The sequence below is a fragment of the Pseudopipra pipra genome, unplaced genomic scaffold (assembly GCF_036250125.1).
Source record: "Pseudopipra pipra isolate bDixPip1 unplaced genomic scaffold, bDixPip1.hap1 HAP1_SCAFFOLD_68, whole genome shotgun sequence".
Classification (NCBI taxonomy): Eukaryota; Metazoa; Chordata; class Aves; order Passeriformes; family Pipridae; genus Pseudopipra; species Pseudopipra pipra.
Genome location: NW_026991173.1, coordinates 108,555 through 128,650, shown reverse-complemented (window position 1 = coordinate 128,650; position 20,096 = coordinate 108,555). Strand labels below are relative to the sequence as shown.

General features: G+C 48.4%; 1 long non-coding RNA gene across 1 annotated transcript; it reads right to left on the bottom strand.

The window, feature by feature from the left end:
- Positions 1-437: 437 nt before the first annotated feature.
- Positions 438-1,476, bottom strand: LOC135408841 (uncharacterized). The gene is made up of 2 exons (XR_010427862.1): positions 827-1,476; positions 438-507 (listed from the first exon to the last, which is right to left on the bottom strand). It is a non-coding gene; the product is annotated as an uncharacterized LOC135408841 (long non-coding RNA).
- Between the last annotated feature and the right edge of the window lie 18,620 nt (positions 1,477-20,096).

Genomic DNA, 20,096 nt, shown 5'->3' with positions numbered 1-20,096 from the left:
TAGGAACGGCAGCAATAGAGCGGCTTGGTGAGCACCTGGCATCCAGACAAGGTCACCCCACTGCAACATTGTAGGGTCTCATGGAATCAAAGGACTGCTGGGACGCTGGGGGAATTCACGGAATCAAGCGGCCGTCGTGACACTGCCCTGCATCACAGGAAACTACAGAAAACCAGGGACTTAAGGGATGTCATTGGGACGTGCGGGACATCATGGAATTAAACAAACCCTGGGATATCTTTGTAACTTCATGGAATCAAAGGTATAAAAAAAAAAATTAAACCCATTGGAAACCATTGGATGGAAAATTTCTTTGATATGCCAACTGGGGATTCATGGGGGTACTCTGCCATGCATGAATCAAAGAATCAGTATAACTTTTGGAATATAAATACAGTTACTTGAAAGACCCCTCCTTCACAAGTAGTCCATACTCATGATTTTGGGGTCAAATAGCATCTGGGATTGTATTCGTGGAGCAAGACTGCCATCTAGCGTTCATTTCTTCTGGGGGGGCAGTCATTTTCGCAGAGTGGTCTTCTCGCTTAGCAGGCCTCCTAGCATCTCTGATTTATGTCTCCGACCTCCAAGTCCTAAACTACATGTTCTAGGACCAGCTAAAATATGTGTCTTAGAACTTCCCATTTGCTTAAACAATGAAAAATTGACTTCCTTCTTAACAGAACAATGTCTTATTAAACAAGTTTTCTGAGGCAAGTTAGCTAATTTCTTGAAGATGGGCATATGATACACTCTCTATTAGTTTCCATGTATCATCTGTATTCTCTCTCCTAAAACTCATTGTAGTCTTAAAAGAAAAGACCACTACCTGCCAAGTAAGCAAATCCCTTTGTTGATTAGGATTTTTGTCTAAGAAAAACTTCTGATTCCCTAAGTTGTTTAGAAAGGAGATCCTCTCTCATTTCAGTGCCGTGGTGACAATATGGGGCCTCATGTAACAAATGGAACACTGAACACTGCAGATTCCAAGGGAATCAAGGGACCATTGTGACACTCTAGGGCCTCATGGAAGAGGGAGACCCTGCAGAGAGACTTCAAATCAGAGGTTTGGGCAATCATCCACCAGAGGAAGTTCAACAAGGGGAAGTGCCGGATTCTGTCCCTGGGATGGGGCAACCCCGGATGTACAGACAGACTGGGAATGACATGCTGCATAGCAGCGCTGGAAAATAGCCTCTGGGGTCCTGACGGATGGTCAGTTGGCCAAGAGTCGGTGGTGCCCTGGCGGGGGCTCACTGCTCGCTCACACGAGGGTTTTCAGACACACGAGTCCTTCCCTTGCGCACACACAGAGAGTTCATGGCAGCAGGGGCAGTATCTCCTGGGGCTTCTGCTACCACGCCCGGAGCCTGGATGCACCTCAGCCCTTGTGGGGTGCCACCTACTCTGCCACTATCTGAGATGCCCAACGGCCTGAGGGATGGAAACGGGGAGCTCTGTCCACAGAAGCACATGCCAGAGCTTCATCCAGGGGCTTTGCCAGTGTTTAGTAACATAAATGCAAAGTGACACGGTGACACACTTTTTCCCACATAACTTCAAAGCTCCCCCAGGAGGCTGATGGCAAGTTGTACTTGCTCAGGGTCATCTCCCCACAACAGCACCAGATGTGTGTTCAAGACCTGTCTGTGCAATGGAAACAGAGACACCCTCTTTAATTCTTCTGTGTCTCTCCAGAGAAGGCTAAAGAACCTCTGTAGGCTGGATGAGAAGCCAGTGCTGGAAGTAGTGGTTCTATTGTGCGTGTCAACCAAGAGTGGTTGGCAGGTCTGGGATGCGTGCCCTGGGGAGTTAACCTGGGTTTTCCAGAGCACGTGGCAATAAATCACACCCTGCCCTCGTGGCCCTTCATGTCCTGCTACGCAGGTGATACCAATGGGAAAGAGAATGAACTTTTCGGCTCTTCCTCTGAGTACCCTTCAACCTGCTGCAGATGTGCTGATTCAACACACCCAGTTCAGGTGTGACAGGCTGTTCCCTCGTCCTCTGAGCAAGCGGAGCAGGAGGAGGGACACAGCAGAACTCACTTACGGAGAGTGCATCTCCATGAATTCCAAAGCAGGTGGGAGATGCCATGCCACGTTCGAGTTTTCTGTGGGGGAGGTGTTTCTCCCATGCAGTGCCTCGGAGTAGAACTGCTGTCACAGCCCCCGACAAAACCCCAAGTGGTCTTTTTCGCCAGCAGAAGCCCTCCTGCTGCCAGCAGGGATGCTCCCGGGGACAAAAGGAAGGAGAGTCCGGGGCCTTAGCCCGAGGGATGATCTTCTTCTCGTGCCCCAGACCATTCTCAAAAGTGCGTGCAATGGAGGACAATTCAGAAGTCTCCACGCGTCAAGAGAGGAGGGAGGTGAGGGAAGAAGTGATGGCGGTGACAGGAGCTAATGGTCTGTCAGTCTTGAGCTCCTCGATACCAACCCGCACCCCTGACACCCAGCCCGGCCCCGCCTCCTCTGCGGTGAAGGGAGGGAGGGAGAGGAAGGCAGAGGAGAGGAGGCGGCTCGCCCGGAGCAGAGACCAGGCGCTGGCGGGGGCAGCGAGACGCTGTCATAATGGTCCAGGCCTCATCATCACACTGACCTCTTAAAGCACAGGCACTTCATAATGGTGCAGGCCTCATCATCACAGTGGCCTCATAAAACCCAGACGCCTCAAAATGGTGCAGGTCTCATCATCACACTGACCACATAAAACCCAGACATGTCATAATGGTGCAGGCGTCATCATGGCAGTGACCTCATAAAGCCCAGACATGTCATAATGGTGCAGGCCTCAGCATCACAGTGACCTCATAAAGCCCAGTCACCTCATATTGGTGCAGGCGTCATCATCACACTGACCTCATAAAGCCCAGTCACCTCATATTGGTGCAGGCGTCATGATCAGAGTGACCTCATAAAGCCCAGACATGTCATAATGGTGCAGGTCTCGTCATGGCACTGACCTCTTAAAAACCAGACATGACATAGTAGTGCAAGCATCATCATCACAGTGACCGCATACGGCCCAGACACTTCATAAAAGTACAGGCCTCATCATCACACTGACCTCAAAAAGCCCAGACATGTCATAATGCTGCAGGCCTCAACATGGCACTGACCTCATAAAGCCCAGACATGACATAATGGTGCAGACCTAATCATGGCACTGACCTCATAAAGACCAGACATGTCATAATGGTGCAGGCCTCATCATCACACTGACCTCATAAAGACCAGACACGTCATAATGCTGCAGGTGCCAACATGGCACTGACCTCAGAAAGCCCAGGCACCTCATAATGGTGCAGGTCTCATCATCACAGTGACCTCATAAAGCCCAGACATGTCATAATGGTGCAGGACTCATCTTGGCACTGACCTCATAAAGCCCAGACATGTCATAATGGTGCAGGTCTCATCATCACACTGACCTCATAAAGCCCAGGCACCTCATAATGGTGCAGGTCTCATCATCACAGTGACCTCATTAAGACCAGACATGTCAAAATGGTGCAGGCCTCATCATGGCACTGACCTCATAAAGCCCAGACATTTCATAATGGTTCAGGCCTCATCATGGCACTGACCTCATAAAACTCAGACATGTCAAAATGGTGCAGGACTCATAATGGCACTGATGTCGTAACGCCCAGACATGACATAATGGTGACAGGCCTCATCATCACAGTGACTTCATAAAGACCAGACACGTCATAATGGTGCAGGCGTCATCATCACACTGACCTCATAAAGCCCAGACATGTCATAATGGTGCAGGTCTCATCATCACAGTGACCTCATAAAGCCCAAACACTTCATAATGGTGCAGGTCTCATGATCACACTGAGCTCATAAAGCCCAGACATGTCATAATGGTGCAGGCCTCATCATGGCACTGACCTCATAAAACCCAGAGAAGTCATAGTGGTGCAAGCGTCATCATCACACTGACCTCATAAAGCCCAGATATGTCATAATGGTGCAGGTCTCATCATGGCACTGACCTCATAAAGCCCAGACATGTCATAATGGTGCAGGTCTCATCATCACAGTGACCTCATAAAGCACAAACACTTCATAATGGTGCAGGTCTCATCATCGCACTGAGCTCATAAAGACCATACATGTCATAATGGTGCAGGCCTCATCATGGCACTGACCTCATAAAGCCCAGACATGTCAAAATGGTGCAGGCCTCACCTTTACAGTGACCTCATAAAGCCCAGACACCTCATAATGCTGCAGGCCTTATCATCACACTGCCCACATAAAGTGCAGACATGTCATAATGGTGCAGGCCTCATCAGGGCACAGATGTCGTAAGGCCCAGACATGTCATAATGGTGCAGGCCTCATCATCACAGTGACCTCAAAAAACAGAGACACCTCATAACAGTGCAGACCTCTTCATTGTACTGACCTCATAAAGCCCAGACATGTCGTAATTGTGCAGGCCTCATCATCAGACTGACATCATAAAGACTAGACAGGTCATAGTAGTGCAGGACTCATCATCACACTGACCTCATAAAGCCCAGACATGTCATAATGGCCCAGGCCTCCTCATGGCACTGACCTCATAAAGCCCAGACATGTCATAATGGTGCAGGTCCCATCATCACACTGACCTCATAAAGCACACACACTTCATATTGGTGCAGGCCTCATCATCACAGTGACCTCATAAAGCCCAGATATGTCATAATGGTGCAGGCCTCATCACCACACTGACCTCATAAAGCCCAGACATGTCATAATGGTCCAGGCCTCATCATCACAGTGACCTCAGAAAGCCCAGACACATCATAATGGTGCAGGCCTCTTCATGGCACTGACCTCATAAAGCCGAGACATGTCATAATGGTGCAGGCCTCATCATCACACTGACCTCATAAAGCCCAGAAATGTCATAATGGTGTAGGTCTCATCATGTCAGTGCCCTCATAAAGCCCTCCCTGGTCTACCAATGGCTCTTGCTGCACCTGGACTCTGCCTACAGACACTAGCTGGGAGATAAAGAAGAAAGGCCGTTAGAACTACTTTTTGCACTGGATGTTGTTTCCCAGAAGAAAGGGCACAGAAACAGTAAGGATGATACGGAGAAAAATTTGACGAGACTGTCAAGGTGTGCAGTTGTGGAAGTGTCCATTAGAGTTACTCGAGAGATGAGTGCGGGAAAGAGAGGTGGATTTGTGAAGTCACTGTATAATGGGAAGCTGCGCGACTGGGCTAAGCAAGAGAGAAAGGAAAGCAGGAAAGGGGAAGGCCTCCTCTCCCCCTCCTCTCTCTCCTCTGTCTTCGTCTACGTCCACTGCCCTCCTCATCCAACCCAGCCCGGGTGCTGTGCTTGCGCCCACGCCTCTTGGGCTCTGGTCGGGTGCGGGCTGGATGCGGAGGGCCGGCGAGAGCGGCGTCAGCGGGGCGGCGGTCGGAGCTCTGCGCCGCGGAGGCGGCGGGACCGGGCTAGGTGGGAGGGGTTAGGATTGGTCTCGAGGAGTTCAAGATTGACAGACCATGAGCTTTTTTCGTGGCCATCATCTCTTTCCTCTCATCTCTCTTTTGCTAGGCCCGGGGAGAGTCCTGAACTGTCGTCCACGGCAGGCACTTTTGAGATTGCTCGAGGGGCACGAGAGGCAGAAGATCCCTCCCGGCTCAGCTCCCCGGGTCAGCCTCTCCTGGTCTGTCCCGGGGATCATCCCTGCTGGTAACAGGAGTAATTCTGCTAGCGAGAAAGACCGCCTGGTCTTTTGTCAGGGGATGTGGTACGAGTGCTACGGAGAGGCATTGCATGGGAGAAGCACCTTCCCCAGAGAAAGCTCGGACGTGGCATGGCATCTCCCACCTTCTTTGGACTTCCTGGCGATGCAGCCTCTGTGAGGAGATCTCTTCTGTGTCCCTCCTCCTGCTCCTCTTACTCAGAGGACCAGGGAACAGCCTGTCACATCTGAACTGGATGTGCTGGAACCAGCATATTTGCAGCAGGTTGACGGGCACTCTGAGGCGCAGTCAAAAGGTTCATTCCCTTTCCCATTGCTCTCAACTCAGTAAAAGGACATGAAGGACCACCAGGGAAGGGCGTGGTCCATTCCCATGTGCACTGGCTTCTCATCCAGCCCACAGAAGTTCTTTAGCCTTCCCTGGAGAGACACGGATGGACTAGGGCGGGTGACTCTCTTTGCATTGAAGAGACAAGTCTTGAGCACACACCTGGTGGTGGTGTGGGGAGATGACCCTGAGCAAGTACAATTGCCATCAGCCTCATGGGGGAGCCTTGAAGTTCTGTGGGACAAAGAGTGTCTGGTGTCACTTTGAATTTACGGTACTAAACCCTGGCAAAGCACCTGGATGCAGCTCTGGGATGTGCTTCTGTGGACAGAGCTCCCTGTGCCCATCTCTCAGGCCGTGGGGCTTGTCAGATAGTGGCAGAGCAAGTGGCACCTCACAAGGGTTGAGATGTATCCAGGCTCCGGGCGTGGCAGCAGGAGCCCCAGGAGATACTGCCCCTGCTGCCATGAACTATCTGTCTGGGTGTGTGCAAGGGAAGGACTCGTGTGTCTGAAAACCCTTGTGTGAGCGAGCAGTGAGCCCCCGCCAGGGCACCACTGACTCTTGGCCAGCTGGCCATCCACCACGATCCCAGAGGCCATTTTCCAGCACTGCTATGCAGCATGTCATTCCCAGTCTGTCCGTACGACCGAGGTTGCCCCAACCCAGGGACAGAATCTGGCACTTCCCCTTGTTGAACTTCCTCTGGTGGATGATTGCGCAAACCTCTAATTTGAGGTCTCTCTGTACTGCCTCCCTCTTTCATGAGGCCCTAGAGTGTCACAATGGCCCTTTGATTCCAGGGGAATCTGCAGTGTTCAGTGTTCCAGGTGTTACGTGAAGCCCCATACTGTCACAATGGCACTAAAATGAGAGAGGATCTCTTTTCTAAACGACTTAGTACATCAGAAGCTTTATCTTAGATAAAAATGATATCCTAATTCTTTTAAGACTTCAGTTATTTTTAGGAGAGAGAATGTAGATAACACATTGAAACGAATAGAGAGTATATCGTATGCCCATCTTCAAGAAATTAGCTTACGTGCCTCTGAAATATTCTTCAATAAGAGATTGTTCTGTTAAGAAGAAAGTCAATTATATATTGTTTAAGCAAATGGGAAGTTCTAAGACATATGTCTTAGTTGGTCCTAGAACATTTAATTTAGGAGTTCGAGGTCGGATAGATCAAGCAGAGACGCTACGAGGCCTGATTAGCGAGAAGACCACTCTCCGAACATGACTACCCTCCCGAAGAAATGGACGCTAGATGGCAGTCTTGCTCCACGAATAAAACCCAAGATGCTATATGACCTCAAAATCATAACCTAATTCTCCACTGCTGGTGAAGGGGGAAAGGGTCTCTCAAGTGTCACTGTATTTATATTCCGAAATTTATACTAGATGTTTGATCCACGCATGGCAGAGTACCCCATATATTCCCAGCTGACATATAAAAGAAATGTTCGATACAATGGTTTCTGGTCATTGGATTGAATTCTTTTTTTCCCCCTTTGATTCCATGAAATTCCAAAGATACCTTTTAGGGTTTGTTTAATACCGTGAAGTCCCGCCTCTGAGCGCCCCTCAACCTGCTGCAGATGTGCTGCTTCCACCACATCCAGTTCAGGTGGGACAGGCTCTTCTCTTGTCCTCTGAGCAAGAGGAGCAGGAGGAGGGACACACAAGAGCTCTCCTCACAGAGGCTGCATCGTCAGGAAGTCCAAAGAAGTTCGGAGATTCTGTGCCACGTCCGAGCTTTCTCTGGGGATGCTGCTTCTCCCATGCACTGCCTCGCCGTAGCACTCGTACCACAGCCCCTGACAAAAGCCCAGGTGGTCTTTGTCGCTAGCAGAATTACTCCTGCTGCCGGCAGGGATGCTCCCCGAGACAGACCAGGAGAGGTTGACCCGGGGAGCTGAGCCGGGAGGGATCTTCTGCCTCTCGTGCCCCTCGAGCAATCTCAAAAGCGCCTGCCGTGGAGGACAATTCAGGAGTCTCCCCGGGCCAGCAAAAGAGAGATGAGAAGGAAGAGATGATGGCCACGAAAAAAGCTCATGGTCTGTCAGTCTTGAACTCCTCGAGACCAATCCTCGCCCCTCCCACCGAGTCCGCTGCCGCCGCCTCCACGGCGCAGGGCTCCGACCGCCGCCCCACTGCCGCCGCTCTCGCCGGCCCTCTGGATCCAGCCCGCACACGACGAGAGCCCGAGAGGCGTCGGCGCCCCGGTACAGTACCCGGGCTTAGTTGGATGAGGAGGACCGTGGACGGAGACGAGAACAGTGGACGGAGACGAAGACAGAGGAGGGAGAGGAGGCGGAGAGGAGGCGGCCCGGCCGGAGCAGAGACGGGGCTATCGGAGGCAGCGAGAAGCCGGGCGTTGGATCGGCACTTTTGGCGCCGGCGGAGAGCGGGACTGGCGGCGCTGGCCGCGGTTCTGCTCGGGGCGCAAGGCTGGCGCCCAGCGACCGGGGGGCCGCGGCTGGAGTTGCCGTGCAGCTCCCTCGAGGCTACCGTCCTGCCTGGCAGGTTCTTCACAGAGCTCCGTCTCCCCCGTTTCCCCGTCTCCCTTCCGTCCCTCCCTCTGCTCCATAAAGTATTCCCTCGGAACACTAACCGGTCTTCTCTTTGTCGAGCCGTTCCCGTTTCCTTGCTTTACTCTCGGTCCTTCAGAGACCTCCTGCAGTCCGTCCTTCCCCTTTTCTACTTTCCTTTCTCTCTTGCTTAGCTCTGTGGCGCAGCTTCCCATTCTTCAGTGACTCCAAAAATCCACCTCTCTTTCCCGCACTCAACTCTCCAGCAAATTCTAATGGGCACTTCCACAACTGCACACCTTGACAGTCTCGTCAAATTCTTCTCCTTACGGTCCTGACTCTTTCTGTGCCCTGTCTTCTGGGAAACAACATCCAGTGCAAAAAGCCATTCTGACGGCTTTTTGTCTTTATCTCCCCGCCAGTGTCTGCAGGCAGAGCCCAGGGGCGCAAGGACACACTGGTGGAGACAACGGAAGGCAGTGAGATCATCAGAAAGTGTTCACACGCCAACCTCCGGATCGGAGATTTTATCCCTTTCTACCGGCAGCTCCCGGGTCACAGCACGGAACTCCTCGCGCGCGCTGCTAAAGGGTGCAGAGAGCTGCGTGCGCCAGCGGGGTGGCCGTCGTTGTCGGGAGATGGACGTTGGACCTTCCTCTAACTCTCCGGACCCCGCCTTGGGGACACGGCGCTGTATTCCTTCGCCCTGGCAGACAGGGATTCATTGACACGGTAGTCTTTGGAGCTTTCAGGGGATTTTCTTAGAAATGCACAACTCGTTTAATAGTTTCTACAGGGCAGCAATGTAGAAGATATTGCAGAAACCTGGTTGGTAGAGAGAGGACATATTAAAGATTCTATACCGCTGGTCTCACGCTAAAGCAATAAAACTATTAGAAGGTCACTGATCAGTGTGTTTGTGAAACTGCTTTGTCTAAGAAACTGCAAGGCTGCATTGTCTGCTGTGAAGCTGTATTGTTTAAGAAACTGCATACGTGATAGAAAAATTAGAGCAACAGGATGGGAAAGGTAGAGAAAGTAGCAAATAGTAAATAAAGTAACTATAGCCATGAGAAAGAGGCAGCATTTGCGCAAATATAACTTAGGTAATTAGGAGCCAATGATGAGCTTGTATTTGGAATATTAATGAGCCTAATTATTAACCTTTATAAGCATGGAGCTTACAGCAATAAAGTTGGATTAGTCATGATCAATACTGTGATCGTGTGATACTTTCCCGTAGTCCGCAACAAATGGTGACCTCCGACGTGATAATTTAAAGAAACGGGGGAATCCACGGTTGGGATGGCATAGTGTCGGAGCCTTAGCAGCGAGGCTGGTCAAAAAGTCAAATTGAGGAGTGACTTGGACCTGGAACTGGTCAAAAAGTCGGCAGAATTTGCGACTTCGGACCCGGATCAAAAAGTGGGCAACTGCAACTTCGGATCCTTGAAGCGTCACTTGGGACGAGTTCCACCGTACGTGCTGCCGGACCCTGGAGGCTGCAAGAGCGCGCTAAAAATAGGTAAAAAATGGAAAGGGAAGCAGCATATAGTTTATTTTCTGAATTTTTGCAGAAAAAGGGTATTAAAGATATAGATTTAAAAAAGGAATTACCAGGATTGCTTGCTTTTGGGTATGCAAAAGGGTGTTTTATCAACCCGCATACCGTGCATTCTTTAGAAGAGTGGTGAAAGTTTGGAGATAAAATATGTGAGGCCATTCTAGAAGAGGATAAAGTTGCAAAAAAGCTGGGAAAGTTTTGGAAAGTTGTGAATGATACATTGTTACAACATGAGGCAGAGAAACGAGCTGCTGAGCAAGCTCGAGGTATGCAGCAACACAACAGAGACTGGTTCTCTATTTCCCCGACTCCCCCTGCATTTCAATCAGTTATGCTCCCAGCACAGCCGTCTGCCCCCCCTCCTAATGAAAATACGGCTCCCCCTTCTGCAACCCCTCCTTACCCTCCTGCCCCTGCAGAACCTTTAAGCAATAACGCTGATCCATTGCTGGAGCCACCAGCACCCCCTCCTCCTGCTTTAGATGCTGTGATGCCTGTCCCTGGGGCAAGCACTGACCCGGCGGGGGCCATAGCCAAGGAGAGGAGAGATACATGGGCAGCGATTGCTAAACATTGCCTGTCAGAAGAATTGCAGGGGGCAGAGGGCATGGCATTTCCAGTTATTTATAATCAAATGCCAGGGGGAGGGCTAAATGCCACTATAACTCCATTAGATTGGAAACTTTTGGCACAACTGCGGAGAACTGTAAGTGAATTTGGTTTGCATGGAGAACCTGTTAAAAAAATGTTAGATTATTTCTGGGCCACTCAACTTTTACTACCCTCAGATCTCCGTTCCATTTCGAGAATGATACTTACAGAACATCAGCAGCTTTTGTTTAATGCTTATTGGCAAGCATATGTTAATGAAAGTGTTGCTGTGATCAGGCAACCGGGGGATCCTTTACACGGCGTTACAGCAGACGAACTAATGGGAACAGGTCCATATTCACGAACCGAAGCACAAGTACACATTGGGGCAGATAAAATTAGAGAGGCCATGGACCTTGTAAGGAAAGCATTAAATAGGGTCAAGGAGCCAGGGGGAGTGCCATTATATATGAGCTTAAAACAGGGAAGGAATGAATCTTTTGGTGAATATGTTGACAAGTTAACAGCTGCTATCACAAAAGCTGGGGTCCCAGATTATATGAAAGGAACCATGCTAAAGCAGTGTGTTTTGCAAAATGCTAACTCAATGGTTAAACAAGTAATAAATACACTGGGTCCTTATTGGACTATAGAAGAATTATTAGACAAAGTATTGCAAACACCAACAGGAGAGAATGCATTTTTAGTCAATGCTATTCAGGATTTTACTAAAGGGCTTAAAGAACAGACTCAGGACTTAGTTAAGGAGCTTAAAGAACAGGCTCAAAATTCCCAAATTCAAGTGTTAGCAGCTCTTGCACCCCTCCAGGGAAAGGCTAATAACTCCACAGATGGAAAAACTCGATCAAAGTGTTATCGATGCGGAGCTACTGGACACTTCAGAAGGGAGTGCCGAGCAACAGGAATTTGGTGCCAGCAGTGTCAGAACTCCAACCACAACACTTCTGTTTGTCGGAGCCATTCGGGAAACTCACGGCAGAGCGCGAGAGTTTACAGTGGCCGCGCTCAGACACAAGTCGTCGCTGCAGCACAGATAACCTCAGCCAGCAACTTTTCACGGAACAATCCATTCCACGGACAGGAGAACAGCTGCAACCTGCCACAACCACAGCCTCAGCCAATGCTTTCAGATTACAACCTGCCACAGCCAGTAGCCTCGGATTGGATTTGGCCACGACACTAGAGGTCACTTTGCTATCCATCCAACCTCAAAAGATTCCTACTGGTATCTACGGGCCTTTGGTAATAAATAAACAAGCATTTGGGGCACTGTTGATTGGCAGATCGTCGGCTAGCCTTGCTGGATTATTTGTGCTGCCTGGATTAATTGATGCTGACTACACTGGACAGATAATGGTTATGGCATATACTATTTTTCCACCTTTAAGGATTCCTAAAGGACAACGTATTGCTCAATTAATACCCCTGCCACAGTTAGCAAAACCTTTAACCAACGACCGACAACTGATGCAACGTAGAGATCGTGGATTTGGTTCTACAAGGGGACTTACCTTACTGACACTAGATTTAAGTGAGAGGCCAAAACAAAAATTTAAAACTATATGGAAAGATCAAACAAAAACACTGGATGCTTTACTAGATTCAGGAGATGATTCCAGTATAATAGCTCCTCATTGTTGGCCTAGACACTGGCCTCTGCAACCTGCTACTACAACTGTGACTGGCACTGGGGGTGCCTCAATTGCTATGCGGACTCCTATTGTGAACATCGAGGTGGAAGGTCGTGTGGCCAGTGCTGTCCTGTCTGTTGTGCAGCTTCCACCAACAGTACAATGCTTAATCGGGAGAGATGTTTTGACACAAATTGGGATGAAAGTCTCCAATGATTACCCTTTGGGGGAATAGCCATTGCTTGGTCTTTCCCAATTCCTATTACTTGGATTGTTGATACTCCAGTATGGGTTAAGAAATGGCCATTAAAACGGGAAAGCTTGGAAGCTGCTCATGAATTAGTACAAGAACAAATTGATCAAGGACACTTAAAACTTTCTACTAGTCCCTAGAATACACCTATATTTGTAATAAAGAAAAAGTCTGGAAAATATCGATTATTGCATGATCTAAGAGAAGTTAACTCACAAATGGAAGCCATGGGGACTTTACAGCCTGGACTACCAAATCCTGCAATGCTTCCCATGGATTGGTCCTTACTGATTGTAGACTTAAAGGATTGTTTCTTTACAATTCAATTGCACCCTCGGGACACTAAACGTTTTGCTTTTACATTACCTGCTATTAACAGAGAAATACCTGACCAACGATTTGAATGGACAGTATTACCACAAGGGATGAGGAACAGTCCAACTTTGTGTCAACTGTATGTGGATACTGCCTTACAAGCCTTGCGAAGAAGATGGCCTGACTGCATAATCTATCACTATATGGATGATATATTGTTTTACCAGCCTGAGGAGTTTGTACCCAAACAAATACAAATAATTCGCAGATATTTGGAAAAATATAAGTTAATAATAGCAGATGAAAAAATTCAAACGACAGAACCATGGAGATATTTGGGGTGGACTATCTCTCGACATGCTGTTATCCCACAGAAATTGGTATTTCAATCAAAATTGCGCACTGTGAATGATGCACAAAAACTTCTTGGGGATTTACAGTGGTTACGCCCTGTTGTGGGAATCCCTGCTGACCTTTTAGCTGAATTGCGACCCCTATTAAAAGGAACAGACCCAACAACCAAAATTACTGTCACAAAGCACCAACAACTCATACTCCAACAAATTTTAGATTGTGTCACTCAGAGCCGTGTTCGGAGAAGACAATGGGAATTACCTTTAGAACTTACCTTTTGGGCTGACAAACGATACATTTTGGGTGCTATTACACAATCACAAACAGAAACGGGGGAGGATATAGGGGTTTTAGAATGGTTATCAACTAGCATACAACAGCCTAAAACACTTTTACAAAAAATTGAAATGTTGGCAGCCCTGATAAGAAAGGGTCGAGAGCGTGTGTTACAAATTGATGCTCAAGAGCCTGCACGTATACGATTACCAATGCAGAAAAATGATCTTGATTGGTACCTATGTACTAATGAGGGTCTTCAAGAAGCATTATTAGGACTGACATGTCACATAATTACCAGTAGACTGCACAATGTCCCTACAGCATGGATTGGTTCTTGGCAATGGATACTGAAACCTAAAAAACACGAACAACCAATTCCACATGCACGAACAGTTTACACAGACGCTGGCAAAAAATCTCACACTGCTGCCCTAACCTGGTTAGAGAAAGGAGAATGGAAGCATGAAATTTTAACAGGAGAACCTACAGATTCATTGCAAACTTTAGAGTTTTTAACAGTGGTCAGAGCACTGGCTAGCATGGATAGACCCCTTAATATTGTTACTGACTCATTCTATGTAGCAGGAGTAGTTAATCGGATAGAAGGGGCCCTAATTAAAGAAGTCCCGAATAAGAGGCTCTTTCAGTTATTTTGTCAATTATGGTTAGCAGTAACAAACAGAGATCATGACTATGCTGTCATATATGTACGAAGACATAAATGGGACATTGGGTTGGGTGAAGGAAATGCTAGGGCAGACAGATTAGTTTCTATGGCTACAGAGGATGAGGAAGAATTTACCAAAGCACAGAAAGATCATGAACAATATCATCAAAATGCCAGAGGACTAAAAAGAATGTATGACATCACCTTAAATGATGCTAAAAATATTGTTCGATCCTGTCCAACATGTAGCAATCATAATGGTGGTGTAGGATTGGGTATGGGAGTAAATCCCAGAGGGTTAAAGAGTAATGAAATCTGGCAAATGGATGTTACACATTATGCACCTTTTGGAAGATTTAAATATATACGTGTGTATTGACACATATAGTCATTTTATGTGGGCTACAGCTCAAACAGGAGAAAAAGCTTTACAAGTAGAAAGACATTTGTGTGAATGTTTTGCTGTGATGGGGAAACCACAACAGATAAAAACAGACAATGGACCTGCCTATGTGGGTACTAGAGTAGGCCAATTTTTGAAAAAGTGGAAAAACACTCACCGCACAGGTATTGCTCACTCTCCCACAGGACAAGCAATCATAGAAAGGGCTCATTACACACTAAAAACGTATCTTGAAAAACGTAAAAACATTATTGTTATTAAGAAAAGGTTAAGCAAGGTACTGTTTGTCCTGAATCATTTATGCATTTTTGGAAATCAAAAAGATCCTCCAGTAACAATTCATTATACATTAAAACAGGATACAGAGAAACCTGAAGAAGTGTGGGTCAGATTTAAAGATCCACGTACAGGGATTTGGCAAGATCCAGCAAAAGTACTCTATTGGGGAAGAGGTTATCTTTGCGTTTCTTCACCACAGGGACCTCTTTGGATACCTGCCAAGTGGACTCGAGCTGCTGTGAATGTCTCGAGCCCTGCTAATGCAAAGTCACCTGAATGAATATGAAGTTCAAAAATATCCCATTAGGGGATTGCTAGCAAAATTAGGTTTAGGACCATGGCTTGCGGAGATCACTAAACAAGCAATTTCGCTTTTACTAATACTGCTGGCTGCTTTATGCATTGTTCCTTGTGCTTTTAAATGCACTCAAAGCATGCTAACAAAGGCAATGAGTGACGTGTTTTTAACATTGTCTAAACAGAGCGGGGGAAGTGTAGAAGATATTGCAGAAACCTGGTTGGTAGAGAGAGGACATATTAAATATTCTATACCGCTGGTCTCACGCTAAAGCAAGAAAACTATTAGAAGGTCACTGATCAGTGTGTTTGTGAAACTGCTTTGTCTAAGAAACTGCAAAGCTGCATTGTCTGCTGTGAAGCTGTATTGTTTGAGAAACTGCATACGTGATAGAAAAATTAGAGCAACAGAATGGGAAAGGTAGAGAAAGTAGCAAATAGTAAATAAAGTAACTATAGCCAAGAGAAAGAGGCAGCATTTGCGCAAATATAACTTAGGTAATTAGGAGCCAATGATGAGCTTGTATTTGGAATATTAATGAGCCTAATTATTAACCTTTATAAGCATGGAGCTTACAGCAATAAAGTTGGATTAGTCATGATCAATACTGTGATCGTGTGATACTTTCCCGTCGTCCGCAACACAGCAATATAGCGCCCCTATGAAAAAAGGGCGTTTCACTACTACACAAAGCACGGACCGCAGGAGATCTCTAAAGGACAGAGAGAAAAGCAAGGGAAAAGAATGGCTTCACAAAAATAAGAGTGGTGAGTGTTTCGTGGGAATGCTTTATGGAGCAGAGGGGGGGAAGGACGGGAGGCTAGTTGGGAGACTGAGCTCCGTAAAGAACCTGCCAAGCAGGACGGTAGCCTCGAGGGACCTGCACGGCCACCTCATTCGCAGCAACCACGGTCCCCGGGTGCCAGCCTTGCGCCCCTAGCAGAACCGCTGCCAGCCCCGCCAGCCCCGCTCCCCAAAGAGCCGCATCCAGCGATCCGCCGCCCGGCCTCCCGCTGCCTCCAACAACCCCGTCTCTCTGCTTTGGCCGGTCCGCCTCCTCTCCGCCTCCTCTCCCTCCTCTGCCTTCTTTTCCCTCCCCTGCCCTCCTCAACCAGTTCCGCCTCGGCACTCTGCCCCTCAACCTGCTGCAATGTGCTGCTTCAACCACATCCAGTTGTTTCCTGTTTTTAGGCCTGCCTCCCAACTGCCAGCCCAACTCCCAAAATTGCGTAGAAACGAAGATTCCTCCCACAACAAAGTTGACAGCAGAGAAAGGACTCACTATTCATGGATGCCCCACATCATAATGGTGCAGGCCTCCTCATCACAGTGACCTCTTAAAGCCCAGGGACCTCATAAAAGTGCAGATCTCATCATCACAGTGACCTCATTAAGCCCAGACATGTCATAATGGAGCAGGCCTCATCACGGCACTGACCTCATAAAACTCAGACATGTCATAATGGTGCAGGACTCATCATGGCACTGATGTCGTAAAGCCCAGACATGACATAGTGGTGCAGACCTCACCATCACAGTGACCTCATAAAGCCCAGACACCTCATAATAGTGCAGGTCTCATCATCACTCTGACCTCATATAGACCAGACATGTCATAATGGTGCAGGCCTCTTAATCACATTTACTTTATAAAGCCCAGACACCTCATATCGGTGCAGGCCTCACCATCACAGTGACCTCATAAAGTCCAGACATGTCATAATGGTGCAGGCCTCATCATCACAGTGACCTCATAAAACCCAGACATGTCGTTATGGTGCAGGCATCATCATCACACTGACATCAAAAGACCAGACAGGTCATAATAGTGCAGGACTCATCACCACACTGACCTCATAAAACCCAGAAACATCATAATTGTGCAGGTTTCATCATCACACTGAGCTCATGAAGTCCAGACATGTCATAATGGCCCAGGTCTCCTCATGGCACTGACCTCATAAAGCCCAGACATGTCATAATGGTGCAGGTCTCATCATCACACTGACCTCATAAAACCCAGACATGTCATAATGGTGTAGGCCTCATCATCACAGTGACCTCATAAAGCCCAGATATGTCATAATGGTGCAGGCCTCATCACCACACTGACCTCATAGAGCCCAGACATGTCATAATGGTGCAGGCCTCATCATCACAGTGACCTCATAAAGCCCAGACACGTCATAATGGTGCAGGCCTCATCTCATGGCACTGACCTCATAAAGCCCAGATATGTCGTAATGGTGCAGGCCTCATCATCACACTGACCTCATAAAGCCCAGAGATGTCATAATGGTGTAGGTCTCATCATGTCAGTGCCCTCATAAAGCCCTCCCTGGTCTACCAATGGCTCTTGCTGCACCTGGACTCTGCCTACAGACACTAGCTGGGAGATAAAGAAGAAAGGCCGTTAGAACTACTTTTTGCACTGGATGTTGTTTCCCAGAAGAAAGGGCACAGAAACAGTAAGGATGATACGGAGAAAAATTTGACGAGACTGTCAAGGTGTGCAGTTGTGGAAGTGTCCATTAGAGTTACTCGAGAGATGAGTGCGGGAAAGAGAGGTGGATTTGTGAAGTCACTGTATAATGGGAAGCTGCGCGACTGGGCTAAGCAAGAGAGAAAGGAAAGCAGGAAAGGGGAAGGCCTCCTCTCCCCCTCCTCTCTCTCCTCTGTCTTCGTCTACGTCCACTGCCCTCCTCATCCAACCCAGCCCGGGTGCTGTGCTTGCGCCCACGCCTCTTGGGCTCTGGTCGGGTGCGGGCTGGATGCGGAGGGCCGGCGAGAGCGGCGTCAGCGGGGCGGCGGTCGGAGCTCTGCTCCGCGGAGGCGGCGGGGCCGGGCTAGGTGGGAGGGGTTAGGATTGGTCTCGAGGAGTTCAAGATTGACAGACCATGAGCTTTTTTCGTGGCCATCATCTCTTTCCTCTCATCTCTCTTTTGCTAGGCCCGGGGAGAGTCCTGAACTGTCGTCCACGGCAGGCACTTTTGAGATTGCTCGAGGGGCACGAGAGGCAGAAGATCCCTCCCGGCTCAGCTCCCCGGGTCAGCCTCTCCTGGTCTGTCCCGGGGATCATCCCTACTGGTAACAGGAGTAATTCTGCTAGCGAGAAAGACCACCTGGGCTTTTGTCAGGGGATGTGGTACGAGTGCTACGGAGAGGCATTGCATGGGAGAAGCACCTTCCCCAGAGAAAGCTCGGACGTGGCATGGCATCTCCCACCTTCTTTGGACTTCCTGGCGATGCAGCCTCTGTGAGGAGATCTCTTCTGTGTCCCTCCTCCTGCTCCTCTTACTCAGAGGACCAGGGAACAGCCTGTCACATCTGAACTGGATGTGCTGGAACCAGCATATTTGCAGCAGGTTGACGGGCACTCTGAGGCGCAGTCAAAAGGTTCATTCCCTTTCCCATTGCTCTCAACTCAGTAAAAGGACATGAAGGACCACCAGGGAAGGGCGTGGTCCATTCCCATGTGCACTGGCTTCTCATCCAGCCCACAGAAGTTCTTTAGCCTTCCCTGGAGGGACACGGATGGACTAGGGCGGGTGACTCTCTTTGCATTGAAGAGACAAGTCTTGAGCACACACCTGGTGGTGGTGTGGGGAGATGACCCTGAGCAAGTACAATTGCCATCAGCCTCATGGGGGAGCCTTGAAGTTCTGTGGGACAAAGAGTGTCTGGTGTCACTTTGAATTTACGGTACTAAACCCTGGCAAAGCACCTGGATGCAGCTCTGGGATGTGCTTCTGTGGACAGAGCTCCCTGTGCCCATCTCTCAGGCCGTGGGGCTTGTCAGATAGTGGCAGAGCAAGTGGCACCTCACAAGGGTTGAGATGTATCCAGGCTCCGGGCGTGGCAGCAGGAGCCCCAGGAGATACTGCCCCTGCTGCCATGAACTATCTGTCTGGGTGTGTGCAAGGGAAGGACTCGTGTGTCTGAAAACCCTTGTGTGAGCGAGCAGTGAGCCCCCGCCAGGGCACCACTGACTCTTGGCCAGCTGGCCATCCACCACGATCCCAGAGGCCATTTTCCAGCACTGCTATGCAGCATGTCATTCCCAGTCTGTCCGTACGACCGAGGTTGCCCCAACCCAGGGACAGAATCTGGCACTTCCCCTTGTTGAACTTCCTCTGGTGGATGATTGCGCAAACCTCTAATTTGAGGTCTCTCTGTACTGCCTCCCTCTTTCATGAGGCCCTAGAGTGTCACAATGGCCCTTTGATTCCAGGGGAATCTGCAGTGTTCAGTGTTCCAGGTGTTACGTGAAGCCCCATACTGTCACAATGGCACTAAAATGAGAGAGGATCTCTTTTCTAAACGACTTAGTACATCAGAAGCTTTATCTTAGATAAAAATGATATCCTAATTCTTTTAAGACTTCAGTTATTTTTAGGAGAGAGAATGTAGATAACACATTGAAACGAATAGAGAGTATATCGTATGCCCATCTTCAAGAAATTAGCTTACGTGCCTCTGAAATATTCTTCAATAAGAGATTGTTCTGTTAAGAAGAAAGTCAATTATATATTGTTTAAGCAAATGGGAAGTTCTAAGACATATGTCTTAGTTGGTCCTAGAACATTTAATTTAGGAGTTCGAGGTCGGATAGATCAAGCAGAGACGCTACGAGGCCTGATTAGCGAGAAGACCACTCTCCGAACATGACTACCCTCCCGAAGAAATGGACGCTAGATGGCAGTCTTGCTTCACGAATAAAACCCAAGATGCTATATGACCTCAAAATCATAACCTAATTCTCCACTGCTGGTGAAGGGGGAAAGGGTCTCTCAAGTGTCACTGTATTTATATTCCGAAATTTATACTAGATGTTTGATCCACGCATGGCAGAGTACCCCATATATT